The sequence below is a fragment of the Varroa destructor genome, unplaced genomic scaffold (assembly GCF_002443255.2).
Source record: "Varroa destructor unplaced genomic scaffold, Vdes_3.0 BEIS01000003.1, whole genome shotgun sequence".
Classification (NCBI taxonomy): Eukaryota; Metazoa; Arthropoda; class Arachnida; order Mesostigmata; family Varroidae; genus Varroa; species Varroa destructor.
The window spans coordinates 10251378-10275363 of NW_019211456.1; the positions used below are offsets into that span (position 1 = coordinate 10251378).

The 23986-nt window shown below is 41.3% G+C and overlaps 1 protein-coding gene and 1 long non-coding RNA gene across 2 annotated transcripts in view; both read right to left on the bottom strand.

Moving 5' to 3' along the window:
- Positions 1–23986, bottom strand: part of LOC111247138 (uncharacterized) — a 106791-nt gene that overhangs the window by 27103 nt on the left and 55702 nt on the right. The gene's annotated exons all lie outside the window — the stretch shown is intronic.
- Positions 9927–23986, bottom strand: part of LOC111247319 (uncharacterized) — a 50474-nt gene continuing 36414 nt past the window's right edge. Inside the window, exons 5-7 of the long non-coding RNA XR_002672085.2 lie at positions 16165–16387; positions 15594–15998; positions 9927–15354 (exon numbers count right to left, since the gene is read on the bottom strand). This is a non-coding gene — a long non-coding RNA (uncharacterized LOC111247319). The remainder of the gene's footprint in view (positions 15355–15593; positions 15999–16164; positions 16388–23986) is intronic.

Below are 23986 nucleotides of genomic sequence, written 5' to 3' on the forward strand. Positions count from 1 at the left end.
TATATATATATATATATATATATATATATATATATATATATATATATATATATATATATAAGGTAAAGAAATACACCGTATATTACGACCGCTAGATAGACTTGACATTAGATAGATGAATAACAGCAAAGATGGAACTTTAGAAGTGAAATACGTTAATCGACATACACGAAGTTTTGTGGAGCGTACTGCTACCGTGATTCTGCTGCTGTGGACTGTGAACGCTGTGCTGTGTAAGGGGTTGTACCCCAAGTTTCGTAGGAAATAGTTCTTCCCAGTTACGAGCACCTGCAGTTGTTTCCTCAGACATGGCCTTACGCATGGGAAATAACTTAAGCCAGCGGTGTGCTCGATTGTTACTATTAGATGTTGCTGATCCCGCTCTTGTACGTTTTCCTCCTCCTCCTCCTCCTCCTCCTCCTCCTCCTCCCCCCCCGATGCCGCCTACGATGTTGTTGACGGCGGGAACAGAACCGAAAATTTCTCGATACCTTCGCATGTTTTCCTCCGTCGAAAGCATGCTTGAAGGTCTGTGTGTGCCTACAACGTGAATCGGATTAAACGGGCTCGATATATCAAGGGTACGTGACCGAGTTCTTTGTGCGCGTTCACCAGCCGAGTGTCTGTTAGAAGGCAGTAATCTCACGACATTTGAAGTTCGACGATGGTTGAGCACAGTGTCATCAACGGTGTCTGGCACTATGAACGTTGTTGCAACAGGTATCATTGGCCAGGCGTCATTCTCTAAAACGTCGTCATCATCATTCGGATCCATGTAAGGTGTAGAACTTTGCGAATCTCGACCGAAATCGAACGAATCCTTTTTATCAATGAATATCGATGATTTTGATGTACGCTCTTCGGCGACTGGCGAGGGAATTCCGCCTAGGATGAGACCTTCTAATAAAGTAGGAATTTCTGAGTAGTGTTTTCGATCGACACCGAGACGTCGCTGTGGGAAACCAACGATAGTTTCTAGGCTACGCGTTTTATATACGCTCTCATAGTTCGGATTATATTGGCTATTTCTCTGTAGCGGCAAGCCATTATGGGGAGACGCGGTCTCAGATTCGAGATTGAGACTTGTTCCATGGCGGTTGTCCTGACAACGTGCCAGCCCCTCATCATGACTAGAAACGTCCGATATCGAGTCGGCGGAAGTGCAAAAGCGGTGACTATAGACGGAATCATCATTATGCTGATCGAGGTGACTGTCACTAAAGCTATGGGGTGTGTGCATACCGCTGTCGCTGCCACAGGCCGCCGCTGCCCCCGCTTCTCCCGCCACCCTCCGCGACTCATTAACGAAAACTTCGTGCAGTAGAGGCCGCGTGAACGCTATCGACTTCGTCGACTCACACCCAATCGAGCCGTTCCGTTTTCGGTGCCTCGTTAACGTCAGGCTTCCATGGTTTCGCTTACTAATCGTGCGCTCTTTAAGACGTTGTGCAATTTCTTTGAAAAAATTGTTTTTTTTTTTATCTTCCTTTTCCTTGGCTTTTCGCCGTTCTTGGTTCGCTCGTTGGGTCACTAGCGGAATCTGGATAGCGTGAATATCCTGCCGTTGCTTACAGCTCATCGGTAAAAGCGACTCATCGCTGTGACAGTTTGCTTTTGAGCTATTCTTTCGATTCGAGTCGGCAGAGATACTGCGTGCCGGCAGGCCGGGCGCGGGCGTAATTGTGGCAGACGGAGGCGCCTTTGATTCATCAACTTTTTTGGAGCCTCCATTTGCTGCTGATGATGGTTCATAGCAATAAGATTCATCGCGATCGCTAATGGGGCTCCCGGGTGGCCCGCTATTGAGGCTACCATTAGTGTCCTGGCGTCGTCGACCGTTATTGTCCTTAGCAGCACCTTTTTCTGATTCCTTTTGCCTTCGGCTGGGTAGGATGTACGTGCCGATGCTAAGATTATCATCGGTTGACTTTTTGTCCGATAAGAAAGTCATTTCAGCTGTATCACATCCGTTACCTTTATCTTCTTTCGACTGTTCGGAGCGCATACAATCCAGCTTTTCAGTACACTGTAAAAGGGGGGACTTAACTCCACTAGGCGACGAACATTGGCTGTGGTCTTTGTTACTAAACTCACTTTGATTTCTTTGTATTCTCACAGCTACGGTCCTGCTTCCGCCGACACTTCCGTTACTCAAGCACTCCGAAGGAAAGGCACCAGGTAACATTTTGCAGGCCGGATTTCTGGCCCGTTCTTCACTTCGCGAACGATCTCGGCGAACTGTTGGAGATACGTCCTTCGATCCATGACGGAAAATCTCCTTAAACTTGAAACGTAGCATAGCTTAGCCGCCGACTCACTGATGCTGTCACTAAATGTCGTCGAAATAAAGCGAGCTCGTCGCACTGGCATCCCTGCGTTACTCTACAGTGAACTCAATACATCCAGTAAAACAGGGTGTCCGAATGTGTGTGGGAGCATATGCCCAATTATTCCCACCACTCCCAAGGTGAGGGGAGGGATAGCCTTTATAGTGCTAATCCATCGAATCACGAAACCTGTCGCACAAACTGTATAGAGTACCACCCATTGAGATTGCCGGTCGAAATGGCCGTTCCCGTCAAAACTACTTTTTTTGGCCTTTGTTCCACTTTTGTCCACATCACACCTGTTGTAATACAAATCGTTGTAAATATAATTGTACGAAATTGACACACATAGGAAGCATTGTTATAAAGAGTGGTCTATGGGCAGCATAAAACTTCTCATGGATTGGACGACTCGATAACGCAGTAATGTGATAGTACATTCCGATCGAATAAGTTCACGAATTTACGCTGTGCAGCAGCGAGCCGAGTTTCCATTGGCCAGTTTTACTTACACAGATAAAAACTATTCATCTTAAGGATTCGTTCGTGCGTCACTATAGGCTAAACCTGGTCATGCACATTTCCATAGATTGCACGAGTTCTCTCGATAGAACGGACGGCCGCTGCACGCGCCCGTGCGATATGTTGTCAGCCAGAGGGGTATCCATGTACCGATTTTATACACTTTGTAAGCGATTGACATCTCTGATGGAAAATCCTACTAAAAACATTTTTTTGTTCGAATAATTTTTTCGAATCGCTGTCGATGTGCCTATCGTCACCTATTTTTCCGCTTTAGAGTCCTTTACTGCACACGCATATCTCGTGAGCTGACTGGTTGGCGTTCGTACCAGATAGCATCGAAGAGACAGCGCGTCCGCGCGCTAGCAAAATTCCCTTCCGAATTCTGGAAGTTAACAGTTTGTTATTGCCGCCGCTATCACTAGCGATGCTGGCCGCTGCATTACTTGTACCGCCTCGTTTCGATACCAAGCGCAAGCGTCGCTGCTGCTGCTGCCGCGGACACTGCAGAAAGTACGATCAGCTCTCCTTTCCCTGGGCGGCGTCAGTAACAACAACGACGTCATCAACAACAACGACGACGACAACGACAACAATCATAATCGGCTGGCTGGTCAGGCTATAATAACACTACCAGTACTACTATTATTTTAAACTGCTACGAACAGACCTAACAAAGAGATAGATCGATATAAAAATGGACAAGGGCTATAAGGGACGAGGGAGAGTATTAATAACAGCTGCGATGTTGTAGTGGTAGCCGAGTGGCAACAGATTTATCAATAGACGCGGCTATACAATCAACAGCAGTGGTGAATGGATAAGAACTTCCGAAGATAGTAGTGTCAGCGATGGTAGTGCTACTAGCAGCAGCAGAAGCAGTGGTTGTTGTCAACCCGTTGTCCTACGCGTGGCCAATTTTCGGTTAGTGAGACGACTGGAGGGTGTATTAGGACTTAAGGCTGCCCAACGTTGACAACTGTTAGTTGTGGCCCTTGTGACACCGGGGACGAGAGACAAACGTCGATGGCAATGTACGCCGAACCATGTCCGCCTGGTGGTTTTCGTTCGGTAACCAGGCACTAATCCAAGGCCAATCTTTGCAACCGCTCAGCTCATGTCCACGTACGTTGTGCACATTCGTATGGTTCTCATATGCTCTGGCTGCTGTTATTGCAGCGTCCACAGCTGCAGAGGCAGGACAGCGGCCAGTCGTTGACGTTCGTTCGGGGATCAGGGTCTCTCAGCTTCTTCGTGGTCGTCGTCGTCAGTTGCGAGTATCTCGTTGTCGGTAGATATCGGACGCTGGGGACCCTTGGACAACGCCCTCCGATCGTACGCTACGGTACTGGCAATTCAAGTTGATGATCAGTTAAGCCAATCGGCTACAGTTATATATATTTTTAGTAAAACACTTGGTCAAGGAAACCATGCAACGAACGGACCAGTTAAGGAAATCATGCAAGAAGAAGATACCTGCTAGTTGGCCGATATCTGACCACAGTCGGTCTTACCGTAGCAGTCCCTTAGATTTACAGCGGACCAGTCTACTACTCGTACCCAGACAAATGCAGCGCAGGCATGTGTGGCACTCATCTATTGTAATGTACATTCAGTATAGACAGTCTGATAAGAGAAAAATCTACAGACAGCCACATAGGTAAATCCAATCGTATAGAATGACTAGTAATAGATCGAAACGCCCATGACGCAAGCATAAATATATATTATTTATAGATAGATAGTAGGTCAACGCCAAACCCGCAACTTTTACAGATGTAACAAATTTGCTTCCACTATTATTACGGGGATGGCGGGAATCGAGGGAAAGGCTGTCCTTCCCGAAACAAGGATTTAGTTTAATTACGATATGCATAGGGGAATATCTGTAAACAGGAAATATTCAAGAAGTCACCATTCAACCAATCGTCAAATATTCTGCAAATAATTTGCCTTTTCGTCATGCTCAAGTGGTTGGGTGTATAAACCCGTGCCGTCTGATGCTATCGAACGCAAGTCTATTCTGGCCTGCTGGGTATTCCAAAGTGAAAGTGCTGCCATAAAATGGTACAATAACTGAAAGTCATCTAATACGTCGTCGCAGAGCTTTTCATAAGCAGCGGCAACGGAAACACGTTGAAATATAATAGTATTCCGTCGACTAAAAGGCATAATTTGTGGGTTGCGTTACCCGAACTTTGTCTTCTCTGGAATAGCTCTACGGATCAGAGGCTGTGAGCGTTACATTCAAGAGCAGGGAGAAATAGAACGTTACCAAGTACGACGTATGTCTACTCAGCTCGATTCTAGCGACCCTTAACTGTTATAGGAACCTTTAAGCGCTGCTATATTAGATCAATTACTAAAACCATCGTTATAACATAGTAGCTTTTTTCTAAACACCGCTTGTTACGCAACACACTTTGGGTACGCTCGTTTATACAACTTCCACAAAAGTATAAATTTGTATATATCAGCACGGTAGCCACTTTGGGTGTCTGTGAAGTTGTTTTTAAAATTAAATTGAAATTGCTGCCGTCGATTAACCACGAACCAAATCAGCACTACGCCTTATCGGAAAAAGCAAACAATTGCCTCCCGAGATAATCGTATTTAGTTGACTGACTCTATCCGCCGCGCGGAACTTCCTATGATGAAAACCCAGCGACCTACAAATCTTAATCCGACGACGTCAAACAGCTGTTCCTAGCAGCTTTAGGCCACTACCTAAAGCGTTTTGTAGGATAGGTAGATTGTATCTGTAGATAACGGGTTCGATGACGTCAAGAGTGAAAATTGTTGTTATGACTGTGCAGAGTAGCGTTTCAACCTATTTAAATACCGTGTAGCATCATGAACAGCCGGCAATTACTGGGCAACAATAACGACATTTAGAGATTAAAAAAAAGGCCAAATCTTCGTAGCAACTTGATAAACATATGCATTTTTTCTGTAATCTGGCGGCAAGCTGGTCCATGTATCTCAGATTCAGCTCTATAACGTATAGGATATAATTGATGGGGGTGAACAGCAACGCTTGATTTGCATCACCGTAGGATTAGAGTGATGTCCTACAAAGCGAGACTCTGATAATCTCGAATTGGTCACTCAAAAATTTGATCTGAAAACGACAAAGGTGCACTTGTCTATTACCACCTGCCCCACTACTATCGGCACGTAATTTAACCCATATAGCATCCTAATCATTAACAAAAGTATTGATTTGACTCGCTTTATGCATGCACGGACAGCTCACGGTGGGAAATCTCTATTAGCCCAGTTATCCTCTCTGGACATCAAGCCACCTCAATGCATAGCTCGATTTCGGATCGTGTATATATATGTATAATTCGAAAGGCGAATCTAGTCTACTGACCAGTAGAAGAAGAAGCCGGCCATTAGATGTAAGCCCCACCACTTAATATCGATGTCCTGGGCCGATTAGGTGTCGGTGTCAAAGATCGTATCGATTTATTCACGCTATAAGTCTGCTTGGAGAGAAAAAAAATAGTTGCCTACCTTTGGCCTACTTACTGGCTTGCTACAACTATTTCTAGCCCTGCGTGTTGTTTAAGCAATTTAAGAGCTAATCATTGCTAAGCCGTTGCGATCTAGCTAAGTGACCGCTTTTAACTCGATTTGATATTTGCCAGTCGGTCTTTCGATCAATAGTGACCCCTTCAATTTGAACATTATAGGGGAAAACTCAATTATTAACTACGAACCACCTCTTACAGACATGGCCATATTTGACACGAAATTGTCACGTATACCTTTTATATCCCTAAAACACTGTTACCGTTTTCTCACAGCAGTTCAACGCTAATTGTAGCCTCTTCCAAAGTCCATCGTCCGTTCTCTGCGTCAGCTTTCGAAGCGAGATGAAAAAAACAACGTATAAAAAGACTTAATTGAACTTAATGCATGATGACAATGTATAAATCAGTTGAGGAAGCGTAGCATGAAAATGATTCTCCGGTACGTTCCAGTGGGAAGCAAAACACGGACGGATGCAAACGTCCAGGAAAGTGTGTCCGCCTCTAGTGTTTACGGTGCTGGGTTGCGTTTACTTGTAGAGCAATATGCTATCTGTCCTTCGCTGTGTGTTAGGACGCCGGTGAGGTGGTAAAAATCCTACTCAAGTAGAATTTGATCAAGGCTCTACACCAGTGTTGTTCAGCGACCCAAAGCAGTTTTACGTTAGAAATTCATTTGACATTTACTATTTAAATTGACGGCGCGTACACGTCGCGTAAAAGGAATATCGATACGTCTACTTGTCATCAGAAGATGCGTGTGAATCGATTTCAGTAACTGTTGAAACATTATTTTATAGGATTACGCCGTATGCTAATGCGCCCTTGAAGAATTGAGGACTTTTCAAAATCAAAAAGCACCTGAGTGTTACCTCAACAAGATTATGTAAAACGTATGCAATTAATTTTTAGCGTATACTTATAAAATAGACTGCTCTTAAAAGACAAACGTAGAAATTAAAGGTCGCCAATTGCGCTTTTGCCTAGTTTATATATACACCAAACTTATAGTTACCACATTCAAAAACCATGTCGACTTCTGAAAGTCGCCGACGACTCACTGCGTGATAGAGAACCGACACAGTGACGCAAATTAAACATATCTATATTAATCTAAAATTCTGAATGGCTAAACTTTGTATAAAACACGTCTGTCAATTTTAATAGTAAGGTTGATCCAATCATAACACTTTATCCAGTTTGTCTGCGAATAAGTTCTGAAACAGGTCTTACGCGTCTGTTTGGATCGAATGACTCATTGCCTCCCCGCGACACTAAGTTCCGAGACACAAACAAGTAATCTTATTATTAAAACTGATAATAGAACTGATGGCGTACATCAGTGACATATTGCTGGCATCTATGTTCCACTTACGAAAACGCTATGTGTATGTTTTAATAATTGACGTTGTCCTATTTACGTTCTTTTTTAGAATTTGTCCCGTATTACTTCAAATAGTGACGCTCATAACTAATTCAGCATTCGATATAATCGTGTATTGAGTTAACGACTGTTTAGTCGTTCGAGCTGAATGATAAATTTCCGTTTTCCGTAAAACTATTAGCGCGCACATACATTGTGTTGCAAACCAAATTCGTTGACTCAGACATCTCCGCGGCAGCCTCCAGATTAATAAATAAAAAAGACTTTCCTGAATTTTAATAAAATGGCTTTTTTCGAATATTACTTTCGCCCTATCCTAGAATACATCATCACTCCAACGATGCGTTTAGTACGAAAGCTTATTCTGCTTATGTGGATATGTTTACCTCAAGATGAGACATCTTGGCAACAAATAGTTACTTTCTTCTCTTTTGTTAACGTCTACTGGCGATTAAACAAATGTGTTTACAATTTTGAGTACCGGATAAGCACAATGTTACATGGGACTGACACTGATTAATGTTTTTAAATAAACGCTTCTAAAGAGATGAGGCATTCACAAGAAAAATGGCCTTCTTCCGGATTGCAGGCCTATTTAGGCTCAATGCTCAGCTAGCTTGGTCTTCTCATAATTCACAGATCAATAGAAAAATGAGAAAATTAAATCAAATGGCGCAAATGTTAAATCAAATTGATTTCGGCTCGCCACGAGTCATCATCAAGTTGCAGCAGCAGCAGCAGCATCTCACAGATGTCATTGTGGCTGCAGAACGGATCATATGCCCCGTCTGCTGTGTATACAAACCTTCCGTATCCAGTAAATCTGGGCCGCATACCTTCTCTTTACTGCCGCAATGCTAACTGGATCTAGCCAATAGTTTGCACGATCGGCAAATGACAAAAGCTGCAGCCATCAACACGTTTGCCAACAAAAAAGCACGTATATGTATAAGTGAAAGTGTTTTTTGCTGTGGTTCAAACGCTAGCCACTTTGTGGATCATTGCGATTAACAAATACTTCTTTTTGGCAAGTCAGTATGATAACGACCGTCGATCTTGACACTAGCTTATTGTTACCTTTGGAGTGATTTCTGCACTAAATGGTTGATCATTTGTGTCCATTAAGTGAGCAAATAGTGTTCGTGTCTCCTCCCAAATTGATTGACTTACGAGATGAGGAAGAGATTGGCCTGATTGCTAGTGCACTTTGTACCACATTTTTTCTAAGCCGTCTCTTTTTATCTCTATGACCCCGCTTTAAGGCCTGCTTAGTCCAACCTGCTTATCAGCAGTCAAATGTTTATTTAAAACTCGGTGTAAATAGAGTACATTTAGACGTTTGTAAATTGCATTTTATATTTAAGTTCGCAGTTCAAACAATTGAAATTATTAATGAAGAACTATCTATTATATTTAAGAAGAAGGCACTTCCCTCTAGGTGCTGGCTTACTTTTTATTTGTTTTTACACTTTTTAGATGCATCCATAGTTCGTTCTAGAACTTAGTTGCCAGCTGTGATCCTTCTTGCTGCTGTAGTGGCCTCGGGAGGTCCTTCAGAAGATGCACGTTTTAAAGCTGCTATAACGCAGATAATGATAGTAGTACAGCCTTATTACTAATATGACACCCAATTATACGTAGTAGTTCAATTGACAAAAACCACTATCTTAAATAATGCATGTAGTTAAGGGCCTTTGTTTCGGCGACGGATGTAAATACAGTTGGCCGAAAGCAGACGTCTCAGCGACACACGTGGATAAAGTTGGCCGTCGGCTGATGTTTCAGCGCTATGCGTGATGGAGTCGGCCGTTGTTGTAATAACCTATGCAAACATGGTCGGCTGACGTCGCAACAACCTGCTGCTGGTTAAATGTTATCCACTTCGGTTAATATTAAATTATTGCTTTACTCGAAAGAAAGTTACAGATAGTTTTGAAGTTCGAATTTGATCTTAGCTTTGGTATGATCCTTCAGACATATAAGCATTGTATTCACTAATTTCGTTACATTTAGGTAATCAATATCAGAGTTGTGGACTAATAACAATATGATATTTGGTAGAATATAATCAAGAGTATATATATATATATATATATATATATATATATATATATATATATATATATATATGTATATATATATATATCGAATTCTGCTTCATAAATTAGTTACCGCTTTTAAATACGACTTCACAGTTGTGTGCAGGAAGTTAGCATAACTGCTAGTAAATTATAGATAGTCCTTTTGCAGTCTCGAAGGGCCCCGACCGGCGGGTGAGGCGGAAACATTCCAACGGCGCAAGGGCAGAATTCGCTGAACCCCTAGCGAGCGTTTAATGTATCATGTTTATTAGAAAATACCCATTAAACATGATGGATACCGGGAAACATGATACTCGGTGCGGACTAAAGCCGGACTAGGTCCACGGCTATGCTAAGCAGCGGTCTCAGAAGTATTCAGAGCTACACTAGCAGGCCACTGTGACGGATGCCGGCGAAGAAGAATGAATCCCTTGAAGTAATGCGAAGGCAGTTCCAAGGCTACATCCCCTTTCCTAGGAGTTGAGGCATACGCGTTTTTAGTGCTGCGACCTTTTTTTCGGATGCTCACGGTAATCCTCGTTAATAAATTTAAAAAAAAAAGTCTTCTTACGATATTCCCATAGGTCAACGCAGCTTCGTAGACACTGCCTATGTAAGTATGTAGCACCTCATCACAACTATTACCGGTATAACAGCACGAGTATGGTGAGGAAACGTACATACAGCCACATTACACTTAAAAAGCTTGACTTTAATGTAGAGAGTCATTATACGGAAAAATTTTAAAATACGGTTAGCTCCAACGACTGTTTTACGGTTCACCTACATTCGACGAAATTTAATATAAAAATTCACTGTTGTTTGTTGAAATCTAATCTAATGCGAACGTCTACGGTAAACGTATATTAAGATTTAGGAAATGCACATATTTAAACTTACGAAGCCTTAATCCTGTATACACAAATGCACAGGTGTAGGCAAAAAGCCGGAGAACACTTTCGCACTTTCTCAAAATACGCCATCGGTGCCTTAATTTTTGTCAGTGGATATATATCTATATATATAATGACGCGTTATATATAATGACGTCCAGTGTCATCAAACAGGGCTGTTGTTTAAATTAATTTCGTAATTTTTACGGTGTTACCACGACCGGCCGTCATGTCATGTTAGTCTGGATTGTTTAACTTATCGCAAAGTCTCGCTTCTTAACGACTCCTATGAACTTCTACAAAAATATAGATTGTGAAGTATAAGCCGATCGAAGATCATTGATTGTTTGTAAGGCAATGCTGTGCTAGGCTATTAATTGATATTCTGATTACCGCTTTGTGAGTTTAAATGTCGAACAGTTTGCTCATTGAAACTTACAATTTAAATTGTGCATAAAAGCATGTACATCTGTTTTTTAATGGGTAAAATTTGAAGTGTTAAACAAATTAGTATACCTGTTAGTTAGATACTTCTAAACGTGAACCTCATCGCGCTCGTACAGTCCGTCAACTTTTAATAAGATAAAAATACAAGTAGTATGTCAAGATGACAAACGAGATTAAGTGGTAAGTAAAAGGTCGTCGTCTGTTTTCAGTGATGTGTCCACGCGGAACACTGTTATATCAAGCCTGAGTGCATCCTGCTGTACATGTGAGTTTGGTTGGCGAGATGTAACGCGATGTTATTTTAAAACAAAGGGCAACGTTCATGAATAGGTGACGAGAGCTTAGTACTGTTGTCGGGAATGTTCATTGTAAATTTAAATGTAGTGTAATGCTGGAACAATACCGAAAAAAACGTTGGAGATTACTTGCGTTAGATCTGTAACTTCATAGGAACAGAAATCGGTCTGGGCCATGGTCTGTACAACACAACTTTGCTTCTGTGTGTCAATCTTTTTGCCAAAAATAAATAAGGCAATGTTTTGTTTGGAAAACACTCCGATACCTTTGCAAATCATGTAAAGTACCGACTTCTTTTCTTCCCAATGTAGTGAGTTCCTTTGAAATGATAATAATTTCCTTTGGATACCAACTACTAAGACTACCTCTGTTCTGCATCGTAAACAATTTTGTAAAAGCCAGACTTTGAGATAGGTTTGGGTTAAGCCATGAGCGTTTCTTTGATCCTTCCAGCCATGAAAAACCTTTATCGACCTTTATATTAATACAAGAAATTCAAACTCATCCACTATCTTTATCAGCACTCTTGATATTTGCATAAAAGTCCCTAAAAACAAACTTAAGTGATGCTCTGGTCTAAGGCGTCTGTCCACCGTTTTTCGATTATATTTCTTTTTGCTGCACAAAGTCTGTTTGCTTTCGTCGATCGAAGAGCCTGCAACCTTTTTTTTCATTTTTAAAATAAATGTTCTAAGTTTCGTTCCGTGCTGCCTTAATTAAACTCTTGTTCAGACGCCTGAGCCATACCAGCACGAAACGAAGTGTGCCCACTCCCGCTTTCAGACCTAAATCACGTCACGTGGATTCACGTTTAGCAGTTGAACACGAAAGTAAGTTAACATATTTTGATTAGAAGACTCATTGCTTACCGGTTAAAAATGGCTAATCTTCTATTTTATCTAAACTTCGATTTAGGTAATGCGGACCTTACCCTACAGGCGGCTACCGAAAATGCCACGGGAACATAAGGCACCCAGATACGCTCATGGGGTCAAAACCGAACTCTTTTTGTACAAACAGATATTTTTCTCTGACATAACATCAACGGCTTATAATAATCTAATACCGGTAGACAAGTACCACTAATCTTCTAGCACTATTACGATTTTGTATTTAGTTGATGTTTGAAAAGACACGAAATGCAGGACAACTTTAGAAGGAACAGTGAGTTCATTCAAGCGCGTTCCGTAACGGTTTCGCGAACCATTTATTGATAGTAACACCGAACTCCTTAGATCTTCTAAGGAGATGTGTCGTTACGATGATTAGGCGTTATAATGTACGCATGAAGATAAAATTCAGAAAATTTACGGTCGTTCGATTCTAAGTGTTGATAAAATGAATATATTTGTAAACAAATAGTGCACACAGACTATCGGATAGTAGACTTACTATCAACTAACATACCTATCGAGAAAGCCCTTGAAGACACAAAAAACACTCACGTAACGCCACCTGCTGACACCATTGCTTCTGTTTGTCCATGGTGCGACGCTCATTGCCCTTAGAAGGGAAAAGAATAAATTAATAACGAGCTAGTTTTCTATAGCTGCGACTACTGGTCCAAAAGTTCCTTTTGACTTACCCTTATCGGCAAGTGGATAGATAAAGAACGAAATAACAAGCTTGGTTCCTTCCAGACAACAGCCTTTAAAACGAAGCAAATTGCAACGCAATCCAATATTTTCACTGTAGTAATCGGTATAACATTATAGAAAAGCCAAGCTTTAAGTCACTTCGAAAAAACGCATGATACTAGAAACGTGTTAGCTTACGTCTAAGCTCATAAATAACCGCATTCAACCCTGCATCGTCTTGTTTGAACTGCGGCGTCCTACATGATAATACAATATGGCTGTGCGCTGCCATTATTACAGATAGAATACTCTAGGTTTTTATTTGTGTTCTACCAATAACAGCATTTATTTGCCTTATCAATAAGCGGGTGTAACAAGCATAGCTCCAGGATGCTACAGATTTATAGTTCTATATATATATATATATAGGGTGATGAAGATATAGTAATAACTATAGTAAATATAAATAATGTTCTATCATTACGTAACCTACTTGTTATATACTACTTGTCTAACAGCTGCTATGGTGATTGCTGAAACGAAATACAATGATGATTACTTTGATCCGGCCTGCAGTTGTTGCCCTCATTAGGGTCATTCAGCCCTGGGCAATACTAACGTTATGCTCGTTTTAGCGATGTGAACGTTCCAGCTCAAAAGGGGCTAATCTTTCTAGCTTTTGCTAGCATTGCGGACACCATGAATGTGAAATCCGTCGCATCGCTCGATTCTAGCGGTGCTTTTTGTCCGGCCGCAATCGTGTCATCAGTATTGTTAATTTCTCTCATCATTGTTGTCGTCAGCAACGCTCTTCCATGATGATCTTCACAGCCGTTGCCACTATCAGGTAAGAGATCCACGCGCTCTATCATACTAACACAACAACATCCCCAATCATAATTACTTCAGTGAAATAACAACAGTCGTACTTACCGCTAAGCCTTGGCGCAAAATAATGGAAAAAGAACAACCAAACGTTTGTTCCTGCCGTGACGCGCAAGCACCGGCAAGAGTAAGACGCTGCGTAATCGCAAATGGGGCAAACCGAAGGAGGACATTAGATCTGAAAGTACTTCATTATGTGCCGCCGTATACAGCAGTTTTCATCGACAAATACTATTATAGCACGAATAAGGAGTAACGAGTCTCTAGTGCTAGGGAGTTATATATATATAGACTAAAACGTTTGATACAAGATTAACCGATACCTAACAAATAGCCTATAGTTATTATTTTTATTTTACTGCATGCCTGGTGCTCTGGCTTTATTATTTCGTTATTCCAAATAGCCATTCCTTAATATTAAAAGAAGTTCCTGTTTTTGAATACTAACTTTTGCAAGCATCGGAGGACCCGATAGCTATTTTGTTATAAATAGGGAAATAAATAGCTTTCAAAACAGAGACTTTTAAGCAGTGTTCCAAGAGAATCTTCAGGTCTTACAATTGTGAAGGGTAATGTATATCAGCTCAGATAGGTTTTTGCATTATTGTTATAATTTTTAAGAAATATGACCAAAGAGTAACTATTGCCGAACCTTTTCAGATATACCGCCCCCAAACCTATAAGCTCCTCTGGTTAGCTAAAAGCTATATTATAATCGGTCATTATGTAGCCTTTGAAGAATCCAAGGAAGAAGCTAAAACTACACTATTTTGGCCTATTACCAAGCAAATGTTTGAATCCACTAACTTGCCTTGGGCAAACTGCATTAAGTCCACATGTGTTTATATTGTTTTATTATCGATTTCTATTGAGAAAAAAACATTCGCGAATTTATGTAAAAAAAACTGAAAATCACTTCTCAGTAGTTTATGCCTCGAATTCAACCGTAGCCGTACGCGAATATTAATCGCATCAAATAAAAATATGCGTCAGAAGCGTCTCTGTCGTCACAAAAAAAAATACTCGTTGTGCATTTAGATACACTTTTTGAAGAAGCATTCATTTTCATCTGTATCTGTAACTTTAGTCATGTAAAAATTGGCTTAGAGCGCGCCTAGAGCTGGTTGATAGGTTGGATCTAAAATTCCTCTCTAATCTATCGTTTCTGTCCTGTATGACACACCATAATAGGACTGTCTCAAGCAAACGCACAATTTTAGCGAAACAAAAATTTCCCCTCTCGATGTAACAAGATGAGTCCCGCTAAGCCCTGTTGTTAATCTTCAATTTCGCCTCATCGTCAGTCTCAGTTCGCTCAGTAGTGAGACCACCCATTCGCATATAAATATCGTAGCACTCACTGAGGCACCGAAATACAGGTACATAAGGAGTGCTGTGCATACATCTGTAATCAACCATTGTAGAAATGTTTCACCTTTTAGTTTGCTCCGCAGTTTGTCACTCTCAATCACACAACATAGCTAGTCATGTTTTGAAGTTGCTCTTTTTTTTTTTTGTCATATATAGATTCGCAGTTATTTTCTCTAAATTAATGAACTGCTATAGGCTAAGTCTCTATGCTCACTCGAACATGGTACGGCAGGTTATTCTTAAATCAACTATAAGTAAAATCAGTTCACTCACATGCCAACTGCCATAGACGTATTGTTGTTGTTCGATGTTGTCTTCGAAAATGTATGACATCCCATAGATGGCGTCGTGCATGCGATCCCCTAGACGGAAAGCGAAAGTTCGGCACACTGGAACCGGTAGCTTATAATCTGCAGTTCTTCGTAGTATCGTAGCACACTACTTATATGATAATAGTTGATAATGGGCCACTATTGCCCGATTTTTTCATCTCCCCATCTTCTTTACGGCCTGCGGAATGCATCACTTCGCATCCCTTGACCAGCTAGACGCTGATCAGTCCGGCTTTCCGTCGCGGCGACCCTGATCGATCTGGGACATCTCTGCATATTGTTTCATATGGGAGCTTCGGTGCACGAAGAGACGTTCTATCGCGGCTGGCCATTGCATAATATCACGCTAATAACATATACACACGCATGGTCATCATTGTGTTATAGCGGGTAACGTGAATCGCGTGAAAAATTAACATTACATGGTAGCGATATATATATATATATATATATATATATATAGGATTTATGCTGCATCGATCTAAAAAAAATCTTTTTTTCGGGTTATTCACCTCTGGCCAGTAATTATTCCGTATCATGTCCATCTGCCCGCTTTAGTGGTAGAAACAGCCTCGCATACCCGTGACATTGCCGAACGGTGTCGTTACCAGATAGAAGTTTTATATTGACGGCCGACCGACCGACCGACGTTGCTATTTACGTGACTGAGGCACGAGCGACACGTAGATGCAGCATATAGATTTCTTTTAATAATAACTGTTACGTGGCGGATTCCTGCAAGGACCACCTTTTTTTTTTTTTTACTGCACCGCCTCTTGCTACTACTAGCTTTTTCATATATCTCATGAAAGGTAATATAGAACATACGATGCGTACGCACATGATAAGCGTGCAGGTTATAAATAGTGCAGGTAGAAGACGTCTCTTCCTGTATAAATACTCACTGTGCAGTAGATACATACCCTAACCCTCAGCTTTACTAAATACATACCCCGGCAACGGCCCGGGGTATGCATCTAATAAAGCTAAAGTTGTTGACTCCTTATATCGTATGCGCAGCAACTAGTTTATACTATATCGAAACAACAATATACGTATTTTTCCCATATCCGTTCTCCATAGCAGGTGCCATAGGAACCTCAGATTTGCCAAAGTACATACACTATGTCTCTACTACTAGCCAACAATTCTCCACCACATCAAGGGTTCATGTCACGCATAGGGACAACGCAACAGGGGATATTTATTGTCCCTTCTAGCAAAGGATATCATATATTGGATACTTGCAGTATTTATACCATAGTGTCAATCGTTCACGTGGATATAAAAGTATTCAGAAAAAAGAAATTGAATAAAAGATTACGCCATATGGATTGTATTAAATCGTGCCGCCGATTGGGAGGTTATGATGGTACGCGGCCGGTCACTGTGTCTGCTTGTAATTTCATCACAATGTTGTAACGGCCGACGATTACTTCTATTAATACTTTCATTTTGCTATTGCCATGCTATTGAATAGCGCTATGTTTGCCAGCGTTCGTTGCGTTTCCGAGCCGTGCTGCCTGTGATGTCTGTGCGTTTGACGTTATCTCTGTTAATCACACCGACGTCATGGTGGTCCGCTCAAAAGTGAATATTGCTGCTAACGCTATTACAGCCACCCCTGTAGCTACACTCGTTTGATACAACTCTGAGCTCCGAAGTGCTATCACCATCGTTCTTCTCTTTTTATCGTGAGAGTCTATTTATTTTTCTTCATGCGACGTATCATCATATTGTGCAATAGGGGCGACCCGCCTTGGGAATCATCACCGTAAGCGCTACGCTACCTTCCCTTCCCTTCCCTTTCCACCACCATTCTTTTTTATTGTTTGCCGCATGGAAAAATGATAATAATGTTAGTACCATTGAGCTCCAACGGAAGCTTTACTTACGGATTTATTCATGTGGAAAAGAAGAAAACTATGAGAGAGGGAGAAAACGGTTTTTGAAAAACGCTACTAGCGCTAAAAGGAAGGAAAGATGGTACCTTACATATTCATATTTCGTTAATTCTGTGGTCGTTGTTATTCGTAACGAATAGTTAATGGTTCGTGTTTGGAAGGGTGCCATTCGTTAGATGTGATAATTATAATGGTAACGAAAATATTTGACTTAACTCAACATGTAAATTAGGCACAATATTGGCTAGTTTACATATACATAATGGTTTAGCTTACATGCTCGTTACACGGGTGCCTGTTGATCGCATAATAATTAACTGTTATGTTGAAGGCCGTTATAAGCACCGTAATCCTCATCTGCGGCAAGCTCGAGGGCTATTTGTTGACAGGTACCTGTCGTGGACATGGTAAACAACGATAAGTTTCCGAGAAGAATTTTACCGTGAAAAAAGCATACTTTTTTTTGTGACTACCCTTCCCCAATGCTCGACAAAACCTATGATTTTACGAATATCAACATGGTTCTCTTGAATGCGTAAATAATATCTGTCACTTCACACCAGCTAATCAATAACAGATTGTTTCCAGCTAAATTCAGAAATATGCCGTTCTCCATGTCGCGCCGCTACCCCTGTCACTGCATTGCTCCAGATCGTTCCGGAAACAACTAGCGACAATAGTTAGCTTTGAAAAGTTCTTTTTTTTTTTTTTAGTTAAATTTTGGCACGTTACACATAGATGCCCTAAACACGAGTGTGGCTTCTGGGTGTTTTGCAATAAACATTTCCTATCGCCGTGCTAAGTTCAAAATGCATGAACAGGGGGCAGCATCGGCGGAATACACAAGGAAATCTGTCACTTAGACTCGGGTTAACATTGTAAAGGTCAGGGGTTAGATTGAGCAATGACGAGCATTCCATTTGATGGATTTGATCTTTGCTATGAAAGCAGAATCGAACACTTAATTAGCATTGGGTAATTAAGCACTACGCCAGCTTAGGCAAACTAAAGATAAAATTATGTCTAATTTTCGATAACTACTACACACGGTTTGCGCTTCTGTAGCTGCTAAATACAATGCTTAATTATAATATTTCTTAACAAGCTCGAACTTAATTAGGCCAGTTGCTAGCTCGAGAATGTCTACCTTAACCCTGAATTCCTTTGCCAAACTCATACAATTAGCTGTCTTCGAGTAGTTTCAACGCCGCCATCGTTGTCATCGCTAACTTCATCGCCCTAACTTGGAGGTTAAACGTTTTCTTCTATAGGCCTCCTTTGAATTGCGTACAGTTAGAACCACTTGTGGATAGATAAGTAAGAAATTACATTTAAACATGCGCGCGCATGATACTGTCGAAAGGCTTCTATGAAAACACGGCGCCCATAGTCCGCACTAGCCAGATTGTAACGTGGACCCGATTTGCATCAGGACTCAACAGAACAACGAGAGATAATGACCCAAGCTGCGAAGTTAATTAATATCTGCTTATAAAATGAACAGACTTATGTAATGTGTTTTGCGTTTCCGCAATATAATGTAACTCGCGGTCACATAATCACGCGTAAGTACCAATAACAAACACCGTCACGACGGCTAAAATGAGTCGTAATGATATTTAGATCAACTATTTTCTGGTTAACCGATGTCCTAGGGTTCTAAAATATGAGTCGTATCTTTCTAACATGTTGGAGCGGGAAACAAACGTTCTGCTTTGGTCCAGGGAATGCTTTTTCTATTGAAAACGGCATGACATGATTCGCGCACTGCCGCATGCTGTAACGAAGACGCAAAGCTCAAAGACATGAAGATAAAAACGACGGCTACATATGCGCATTACCACGGCGTCATCTCGGAGAGAATAAAGAACCTTTTAATCGGTACGTTGTTACGAACACTGATAAATCGCGGTTACGGTAGAAGCGAGTCGTCCCCTTTTCAGCCGCGAACGGGCAAAGCAGACATGTTTTCCTGTCTCTAGATGCCAGCGTGCTTCGCATACAATGTTTACATTATGTCACAGCTATTTACTGAAGTATTAGGGATATTAAACTATGATACTTGAACAGTGAAAATGCTCGGCAAATAGTAGCATTCGGATGATTTACTAGTAATGGCCAGTGGTGCCTGCGTTGTGCACAGAGAAAAAAAAAAGTAGTTTTTCGATAGTAGGATCGGCGATGTACTAATGCATGTTCCAATCGCTCAAATGTATGAATATGGCAAAACGTAAACCTCATCTGCCTGGGTCAGCTGCACGTTTTAAAGACGTTTGGCCCACTGTAAATTTTTCTTTTTCTAATAGTTTTCTCTATCAAATACGCTATCTCCGGTCTCAACATCAAATACGCACAAACTACACGAATACCGCCCCGATCACGGTGCTTATCAGTCGTTATCCTGATGGCAGTGGCACTCTCGAATTGAGCTCGTTCACGACAATGTGATACGCCAGTGTACTAATACTATGCCAAGCAAACAGTTATTCTGCCGCGTAGCAAAGCGGTGATCTCATCCCCATAATCGTACTCAGGATGGAGAGTTATTAAGCACTGTATTCTATAGGCGAGTTCAGGCATACATTTCGATATACAGATACAAACATATATACACACACACACACACACACACACACACACACACACACATACAAGCACACATGCATATACACACTAAATAATAGCATACTCTTTTTGTTGTCTGATTTTTTGTATTACTTTTAGATATTTTTTTATTTCTACGAGATTTTCTTTAATCTGATTCACCACTGCTATACAATCTTTTGTCTCTATTTCTAATTTTTTTTTCTACCCGCACTGGTATCTTTCCATTCTTACTACGTTGACAATCCAGAAAACTACTATTACAACCACTATTCACGAATTACTACAGGTGAGGATGACCGAAGCTTTTCGTGATGTGAACAAAGAAAAAAAGCATTAGAGCCTGCACAGAGACAAGGGATGGCATTGCCATTTGGTCTCAACCAGCTAGTTAGTAACTTAAACACTACCCTTTTAACTATCTGGCCCTTTATTACAATTCGAATGAGATATGGTTCGTCGAACGAGAAACAGAACAGCGATTTTTAGAACGGAAACGATGCGAACGGGGGCTATGATGCTCTGGTCTCGCTTGCGCGGTAAGTGAGCACAGCGGAAAGAAGCAGAACACAGGTAATCAATCGTATAGAATCATTTATCTGAATAACAGGGTAAAAGTATACCGTATGGCAAGGCGGTATTTGCAGACGCGTGGCGCCCGTCTGTTGTTCGCGAGACGAATGATATACTATATAAAATGCTTCCCTATAGGAAGGTATAACTACTTTGAGGGTCCACCAAGGCGACACATTGGGTTTCTTTCTTCTATAGACATTTTTGCTAAGATTTCTGAAGTTGTTCGATTCACCCGTAGTCGTTGCTCATTCCAGAATTCCCTATTTTTTGAAAAAGAAATCTATTTCTAGTAACTGAATTTACCGAATTTATTTATGATCAGTCGAAATTTCGACGTCTTCTAGCATTATTTCATCACTGATTCCTATTGATTGTCTTTTGGGTTGGCGCTGCTTGTTGTGGGGAGTACAGACAACCTTTACGTAGCCAAGCCTAAGTAAAGCGACGTTCTTGATGGGCAGAATTTAGCTGACGAATGTCGTTAAATTAACCATTACCTGTTACCAGGACCTTCATGGAGAATAGCTGATTCATGATTCAGCAGCATTTGAACTGTTTTCAACAGCGAATATCATTTGTGGCTATCGCAGGACAACACCGCTTCTGGCAGGCAATGCAAAAGGGCAGAATAACGAGAAATATTCGTGCTACAGAAAACCAACATAGCGGTACTCAGATGATGCCGTCCATTTGTGAACAAATGGGAGAGTACTGTCGATGATGAGCTTCACAGTCACCGACTACTAAAGTTCTATAAGATTTTTTCTCCCTATTAGAAGGGGTCCTTCTCTAACTACCTCCAGACTTTTTTTTACCTTTTCCATGTTCTGTATATACTGGAATCTTAATGACTGATGCAAAATGAGTTCCTTGTTCATAGCTTCCGTAAAGAAGAATAAGCCACCACATTTATTTTATTTTAGACATTATTTCCGTTTTAATTAATTTCATAAAAATAAAGTACAGATCTTTTTTGATAACGTAGACGAATGTACAAAGGGCCAACATTCTGAATGAAAGCTTTAACTGGTGTTTAAAGTCGGCTGACAATTTTCGCTTCATCAACTCTTTGCTGGGAAAACGCTTCTCGTTTTAAAGTACTACACACATATCCAGAGAAATAACACAAGCAAAATAGTTCTAAATATTGGATTAAATACGAGTTGAAGTTAGCAAAAACAACTTAGTCTGTAAGAGAGTGCTCAAAACACACATGGATAGTGACAGCAGATTTAGTGTTCTAGGATATAGCAGGTCCGATAATTTCACAGTATTGTTAACACTAGGCTCGAAAAAACTGTTATAACCTATTTGGGATATAAGGACGGTGCTTGCGAACGGGATGTAAGAATTTGACCGGAGGCCTACTCCCCCTGCATATCGATCCCATCAAAATGACGAACGGGTAAACCCGTTGACTACTAACAGCTAACACAAAACAAAAACATCAAAAAAATACGAATACAACTTTTTGTCCGCAGAAGTGACTTTTGTCTACGTCGAAACCCTTCTGGTGCCACCATCAAATACCTCCTCACTCTTCAACGGCAAAGAGTAAGGTCTGATATTCAGTGTGACAGCGAAACCATTCGACTGCGATTCATAACTGCTTCAGCTCCTCGGATTCTCTCCTTGGAGCCTCTGACCGCAAAAATACCGAAGTTTCAAAAAACTGTGGCGTCTGACGTTCTTGTGAGCTGTTTTTACTCATCGCCATAACTACTGAGCTCTAGTCTGCGACACTTACCCCCCCCCCCCCCCGGTCATTTTGTCCTACTCTTATTGCTACGGCTTGCCGACTTGTTTATTATTGCTGGTGCTGTTTTTGGCACGATAGTCTGTAGAGGGTTAGTCATCGTCATAGTTGTCGCTGTCGGCGTTTGTTTTAATCGAAAAATCGTCTTGCCTTTATCGCCAAAGGCATCGATTGTCGTGAAAGAATACCAGAGAAAAACCAGACCGGCTATTCTTTTTTAGTAGCGGGGTTAGTACGCCCTAACTGGGGAGACGCGGGCCGCCGCCGACTGATTCGCTGACGTTGCGGAGCCGCGCCGTGATCAGGTGTTTGACGGTAGTCGCGCCACCACAGCACGAAAACAAGAACTAAAGTGAATCCTATTTTCTTGTTATCAGCTTCACGGTAGGCAGCAGAAGTAACAGCGTAACACAGCTCGAAGTGCGCAGTTGCGTTACTTTGCCCCAAACCCGTCGGAAAGGACGATAGTAACAGGGCCAGGTCCACAGCTAAGAGTCGATAACTATGAGTAGCAGCGGCACGTTGATAAAAACGGAAAAAAACAACGAAGAAGAATATATCCAGGGGGAGAACAGGGAGGATAAATACTAGTAGTCGCTGCCGCGACAGTACCAATGTTTCGTTAAAGATTTTGAGGGTGACAATTGACGACGGATCGTGCGGACGTTGATGACTCCTGCTACTGACGGCGCTGGCGTTATTGCAGTAGCTGCTTAGCTGTTGCGGTCGCTATTACTGTTTCTGACTATTCAGAAGTTCTGGAAAACTCATAGAAGTGATGTGGTGCTGAAGATGGCACGACCATGGCCACGATTCAATGAATCACTAATTCCGTTGCTAACTGCTAACTAAAACTATCCGCTGAGCTATCAGCGGCCGGAAAATTAAAATATAGACGTTGTTTTGCGTTCGTTGAGGCTCACAATAACGATGATGAGAAGATCGCTTCAAAAAAAAACAATCCAACTATCTTTGATACTTCGCATTAACGATGCAATTAATTCAAGCAGAGAATTATGTTATGACACCCTCGTTCAGTGGTATAATGAACAGTCAAGTGAAACTACGATAGTGGCCATTCACAGATTGATGCTGGAATAATTTGCATGTAGGTTAATTAAATTGCTTTAGTCTAAGGCACTGAACACCCTAACTTTGAATCGAATTATTAAGAGTTCTATACAAATAAAAAGATACGCGCCTTTAAGATGAATGCAAGCAGACGATTTCCAACGCTACGAAGCTCTTCAGACAAACGCAAAGCTCGAATAGAGCTTTTGGCAATTAACATGAAAGCTAGCACATTGTGTGTAGCATCATTTTCAACAGGTCACTGTTTTGCGGAATGATTTTCTCGCAGTACTTCTGCTTACTATTCAATCTGCGCTATTTGCACTAAGGGCTGTTTGTGACGAGGTCATTTCTCATAAGTCAGCCCTCTAGACGGCTAGATTGATCAGTATTCGCGATAATGTGGTAATGGTGTGTTTACCT